The following is a 7213-nucleotide window of genomic DNA, read 5'->3' as shown; positions in this document are numbered from 1 at the left end:
ATTTATAATTGGAAATAACACCCCATCTTCTCCATATCTTAAATTCATAATATAAGGAACATATAGAAACTTGGAATCACTCTGGATCCTTTTCCAAGCATTAGAAATGATGAAAACAAAATGACATATCAGAACAGACCCGGATCAGACCTAACAGCAAAGATGCCATTCTTTCCCATAGATAAAGTCCTTATCAGTGAGGTTGTCCTTCTTAAGAAAGTTATCCAACTCAATTTGTGAACATTTGGAACTAGTTTGGGGTCTTTTTGAGTTCTAGAGCTCAAGATATGAGTTTTACAAAATGACTACAGATCTGATGGAAAACAGAATCGTAGCCACCCGTGATTCCTTTTTGGCTTATCCTTCCTTCTCCCTTTGAAACACATTTTAAGATGTGTTCATCATCCCAATTTAGTCCCCATGATCATGGTGGTACTAAAAAGGGTTAGGTATCATTAGGATTTCATTTTCCACAAGATTGTAATAACAATCAACATGAAAATGAACATAAAGCACATAAAATCACCATTCTCCCTTTTAGGGTTTCCATGATCTTTTGCCACATGTAATCCCCTAGATCCATCATCCACCATATATGGGGTGAAGATAGGTTCTTGAGATGATGTATAACATACAATTACAAATCAAATAAGAAGGAGAAGAAGTGAAGATGAAATCATAAAACTAGAACAAGGTTATGAATCAAGTTGTAAGAAATGATAAGGAGGTTCATACCAATATGAATCAAGGCTGGAACTAAACAAGAATTAAGCTCCAAACAATAGCCCTTTGGCTGCCCTTGATCCCAAAGACATAGAGGACGATTTTAGAGAGAGAGGGAGAGTTTAGAGTGTTTTTCTTGTGTGTGTTCAAAATGACTCAATTAACACATTAAGTACTATTTACTAGATGGACTTTGCAAATAGGCCCATAGTCCATGGACTTCAATAAAAGGAGTTTACAAGATGATCAAAAGAGTCCAATAACATAAGAAATCAGGCACTGGTTAAATAAATTAACCCATGGTTACAAGGATAATTAAATTAAAATAACCAAACGTACCGAGAAAAACTGGGGCGTTACAACTCTCCCCCACTAAGAACCGACTTCGTCCTCGAAGTCTACACCAAGAAACAGATCCGGATAATGAGCCGCATCTCGCATTCCGGTTCCCAAGTCCATTCTGAACCCTTCCTATGTTGCCATTGCACCTTAACCAGGTTTATAGTCTTGTTGCGGAGAGCTTTCGTCTTTCGTTCTAAAATAGTGATTGGTTTCTCAACATAATTGAGACGCTCGTCAATCTGTATGTCCTCCAGTGGTATCACAGCGGTCTCATCAACAACGCATTTTCGTAACTGAGACACGTGGAACGTATTATGAATTAGACTAAGCTCGTCAGGAAGCTCTAAACGGTAAGCCACCTTCCCCACACGGGCTATGACCTTGTAGGGTCCAATGAATCGGGGTCCGAGCTTTCCCCGCTTCCGAAATCGAATCACACCTTTCCAGGGGGAGACTTTAAGCAACACATAATCTCCCACCTGGAACTCAAGATTGGAGCGTCTTTTGTCGGCATAACTTTTCTGACGACTGCTCGCTATGACCAAATGAACCCGAATCACTTGGATTTTCTCCGTAGTCCGTAGCACGATATCGGTACTCCCAAGTACCCTCTGCCCAACCTCGCCCCAACAAACGGGCGTCCTACACTTCCTCCCGTACAAGGCTTCATACAGAGGCATTTTAATGCTCGAGTGATAGCTGTTGTTATAAGAAAACTCAGCTAGATGTAAATGGTCATCCCAACTACCCCTAAAATCAATCGTACATGCCCTAAGCATGTCCTCTAAGGTCTGAATCGTCCGCTCACTCTGCCCGTCTGTCTGCAGGTGGAAGGCGGTACTAAAATGTAATCGTGTGCCCAATTCCTCTTGAAACTTCCTCCAGAACAAAGAGGTAAATCGAGTGTCTCGATCGGAGACGATAGAAATGGGCACCCCATGTAATGAGACAATCTCCCGAACAAAGATCTTGGCTAATTTCTCCGCCGATGAGCTCTCCTTTATAGCCAGAAAGTGAGCAATCTTAGTCAAACGATCAACAATCACCCGTATCGTATCGGATCCTCGGGCAGTTCTAGGAAGTTTTGTAATGAAGTCCATGGTTAGATGCTCCCATTTCCATTCAGGAATCTCTAATGGTTGCAACTTCCCATGCGGTTTACGGTGTTCCGCCTTGACCTTCCGACAGGTCATACATTCTTCCACAAATCGAGCCACATCATTCTTCATTCCATGCCACCAGTAAGCCTCATGAAGGTCCCGATACATTTTAGTAGCACCAGGATGGATAGAAAATTTTGACTTATGAGACTCATCCATTAGGGTTTTCCGATTTCCCCCGGTATATGGAACCCAAACCCTACCATATCGAGTCAGCAAACCCTGCCCGTCTCGTTCCATCTTAGGCAACTCTTTCCCAATCTTCTCACGCCTAATGTTTTCCTCCAGTATTGCTGTCTTTTGGGCGTCTCGGATTAGATCTAACAAAGATGACACCATCGTGATCCAGAGACACTTAGCTCGAATCGGTTCGGCAAAATGTTTACGACTGAGAGCATCAGCTACCACATTAGATTTACCGGGGTGGTAGTGAATTTCACAATCATAATCTTTTACCACATCCAACCATCGAATTTGCCTCAGGTTCAAATCCCGCTGCTCGAACAAATATTTCAGACTCTTATGGTCAGTGTATATGACAAACTTCACTCCATAGAGATAGTGCCGCCAAATCTTAAGAGCGAAACAACAGCCCCAAGCTCTAAATCTTGAGTGGGGTAGTTCCGTTCGTGGGGTTTCAGTTGTCGGGAGGCATAGGCTATCACCTTGTCTCGTTGTATTAACACGGCACCAAGACCCTGAAGCGATGCATCACAATAAACCACCATATCCTGAACCCTATCAGGTAATGCCAAAATCAGAGCATCACACAATCGCTTCCTCAGCTCATCAAACGCAAATTGTTGCTCCGGACCCCAAATGAATTTCACTGATTTCTTGGTCAATCGGGTGAGTGGCAAGGCAATTTTAGAGAATTTTCCAATGAACCTACGGTAATAACCGGCTAAACCATAGAAACTGTGAATTTCAGAAGGTGTTTTTGGAATCTCCCATTGTTTAACCACATTAACCTTGGCTTGATCGACCTTAATACGGTGTTTTTTTACCACATGCCCCAAGAACTGAACTTCTTCTAACCAAAATTCACATTTTAAGAATTTAGCATAAAGCCTTTCTCTTGCCAGAGTTTCCAGAATCTCCCGAAGGTGTTGCTCATGCTCTTCTTTGGTCTTAGAATAGACCAAGATGTCATCAACGAACACTATGACCGAACGGTTAAGCATCGGGCTACACACCCGGTTCATGACATCCATAAACATTGCGGGTGCATTGGTGAGCCCAAAAGGCATCACCACGAACTCAAAATGCCCATAGCGAGTACGTAATGCTGTTTTCTCAATGTCTTCTTCACGAACCCGCATCTGATGGTAACCGGAACGTAAATCAATCTTGGAAAACCAAGAGGCTCCCTGAAGCTGATCGAAAAGATCGTCAATACGTGGCAACGGGTACCTATTCTTTATCGTGCGCTTGTTTAGCTCCCTATAATCAATACACATTCGTTGGGATCCATCTTTCTTCTTCACAAAGAGAATAGGAGCATCCCAATGCGAGCAGCTTGGCCGTATAAACCCTTTATCACTTAGTTCTTGAAGTTGATCTTGGAGCTCTTTCATTTCAGGTGGTGCCAAGCGGTAAGGAGATTTCGCTACCGGAGTTTCACCTAGCACCAAATCAATGTGACACTCCACTTGCCAAATAGGTGGCAAGCCAGGGAGTTCCTCCGGAAAGACATCGTTGAAGTCGGAAACGATAGGAACGTCGTCTAGTGCTATAGCAGAAGAGCAAGAAGCCATAGCCAGGCGGGGAATGTCCCCCTGAATAATAAGTTCTCCACCTCTAGGATTTCGAACATGAACTTCCTTCTTACGACAGTGGATTTCCGCATCAAACACATCAAGCCAATCCATGTCTACGATAACGCAGAGCTCTCGCATCGCAATAGGGATAATATCAAGTCAGGAACTCCTGCATGCTAACGAATTCCCGAATCTCGGTACGTAGAATGGCCGTGTACCGGCTGACCAACCAGGCCTCATTCCCTGCAAACGAGGGGCAAAAAGATAGCATCTCCAAGAACTTGGCGTTCAGGTCACTAAAGGACTCCGTAGTCTACTGTAAGGCCATGAACTCTTGCTGCATCCGCTACTGCTCCACCTTAGGCATATATTCTGCCTCGAACCTCTCCACAAATTGGGCCCAAGACATGGCCCTCACTTCTTCTTCGTTCAATAGAGCGGTGATGGTGTTCCACCATGTCTTTCCCCTTTTTCGCAGCTGATTCATGGCGATCACTACTTTGTACTGGTCCGAACACCCAACAGTTATGAAGGCGCCCTCAACATCTGACACCCAGTGCTTAGCAGAAACTGGGTCGGATTCTTCGTTCCAAAGAGGAGGGCTACACTTGCTGAACTTCTCGATGTAGTATGTCGAATCCTGAACAGGCAAAGCCGATAATGCTCCCCCGAGAATAGCCGCGAGGTGCTCATCCAGAAGAGCACCGACTTGGTTGATTATGTCGTTGGTTACATGCGGGATTAGTTCGTTGAAAGTGTTATTGAATTCCTCAGCGACAATATCCCTAACTTGCTCCATTTGGAGCTGATTAAGTCGAGCAGGCGGAGCCATTGGTATCCACAGAAGAAGGAAAATCTTAGAAACAATTCAGCCTAGGTATTTCTAGGAAGACAAAACACTCAGCTTGCTAAAAAATTTTCAACCTTAACCCCAACCCGAAACCGGCACCGATGTTTCAAATAGTAGGGGCCCTTCTAGTACCTTCCACACAAGTTCCAATTTCGCATTCGCGTCTAGTTTCAAAATTTCCAGTTCGCTCTACCCGTTAATTTTACAACTCTCTGACATGTTAATACTAATTAAGTCTGTAATCTAATATTTTAAGGCTTGTAGAATCTAATTCATAGTCAACAATTTAACATAAACATTTAACATAAGAAATAAGGCTTACTTGGCTGGCTGACTGGCACACCGCGACATCTTCCACTACTAGTCTTTAGAAGGTTTGAAAAATATTTTAAAAAGAAAATAAACTCTTATAGAGCCTCAAATTTGAGTCTAGAACATCCACAAGAATGCCTAGTTCCCTCAAATTGTGGCTCTGATACCAACTTGTGACACCCAAATTTTTGCAAAAATTTAAACTTTTAAAACCCATCTTACATTAAATTAAAACAACTGAAATAGTCATAACATAATCCATCTACTTAATAATCTTATAAAATAAGTGCAGAAGTAATAATAATAATAATAATAAGGTCCCAACAAAATAACTAGTAGTGATGTCCCGGTGCTCCATGTCAAGCCTTAACCTTTTTAATCTTAACACCTGAAAAGTTATAAGGGAAACCGTCAGCACAAAGCTTAGTGAATTCAAACACAGACGTTGTACTAACATTCATATTTACTAACCCTAATCCATTTTCCAATTATAGTTTTATAATAAGGGCAAAGAGCGAATCAACGCTAGTAATACAAGAAGGACTTGTAGTTTGAGCCGCACCGGAAAGATCCCGTATCACTTGGCCCCAATCATCGCACCTCACGATGAGTATTACGTTGGTGATCTTACCTACCCACCGCACTGGTAAATCCGTATCCTTTGGTGGTGTCCCCATATCCATGATTAGTTACATACAGTGCACATGTACGAATTAAAACAATACTTATATAGCATGCTTTTATAATAAATTCAAATAATCACACGAGAGCTAACTAGCAAACACAATCATCAATACAACGGTGTTAGAGAACTCACCTTGAGTGAGTAGTAAGGATAGCTAAGAATCCAATAATGCTACCAAGCTTGAGCAAACTTCAAAACCTCACATAAGAAGGACTAAAGGTTAGAAAGGAGAAGTAATGAAGCTATGAGTTGAGAAAAGAGTAATCACAGCAAGGTCTCTAAAACAGACCTTCTGTTTAAAACAGATTTACTCCAAAACAGACCTTCTCAGGATTCCATAACTATAAAGAACTCATTCTAACTCCAAAAGATGAATTAAATATGAATTTTACAAAATGGTGTATCACTTCTGTCTCCAACAATACAGTCAAGTGATGTTTGCCAATTCAACCTAACTTGTGTGTAGAATTCGTCCAAACCAAAATTAATAGAAGTAAAGGACATACAAATGAAAGTCTCAGAGTTGGAATTGAATGAAAAGCATCTCCCAAACTCCAGATATAAAATTTACATTGTGGACAATCACAGCACTACCAAAATCTGGTGACTGCCCACTAATCTGGAGTGTGGATCCATTCTAACCAATTTATAATTGGAAATAACACCCCATCTTCTCCATATCTTAAATTCATAATATAAGGAACATATAGAAACTTGGAATCACTCTGGATCCTTTTCCAAGCCTTAGAAATGATGAAAACAAAATGACATATCAAAACAGACCCGGATCAGACCTAACAGCAAAGATGCCATTCTTTCCCATAGATAAAGTCCTTATCAGTGACGTTGGCCTTCTTAAGAAAGTTATCCAACTCAATGTTTGTACTTTTGGAACTAGTTTGGGGTCCGTTTGAGTTCTAGAGCTCAAGATATGAGTTTTACAAAATGACTACAGATCTGATGGAAAACAGAATCGTAGCCACCCGTGATTCCTTTTTGGCTTATCCTTCCTTCTCCCTTTGAAACACATTTTAAGATGTGTTCATCATCCCAATTTAGTCCCCATGATCATGGTGGTACTAAAAAGGGTTAGGTATCATTAGGATTTCAGTTTTCCACAAGATTGTAATAACAATCAACATGAAAATGAATATAAAGCACATAAAATCACCATTCTCCCTTTTAGGGTTTCCATGATCTTTTGCCACATGTAATCCCCTAGATCCATCATCCACCATATATGGGGTGAAGATAGGATCTTGAGATGATTTATAACATACAATTACAAATCAAATAAGAAGGAGAAGAAGTGAAGATGAAATCATAAAACTAGAACAAGGTTATGAATCAAGTTGTAAGAAATGATAAGGAGGTTCATACC

The sequence above is a fragment of the Lactuca serriola genome, chromosome 8, assembly GCF_051521515.1.
Source record: "Lactuca serriola cultivar US96UC23 chromosome 8, Lser_US96UC23_V15, whole genome shotgun sequence".
Taxonomy (NCBI): Eukaryota; Viridiplantae; Streptophyta; class Magnoliopsida; order Asterales; family Asteraceae; genus Lactuca; species Lactuca serriola.
Note: the sequence above shows the minus strand (reverse complement) of the source record.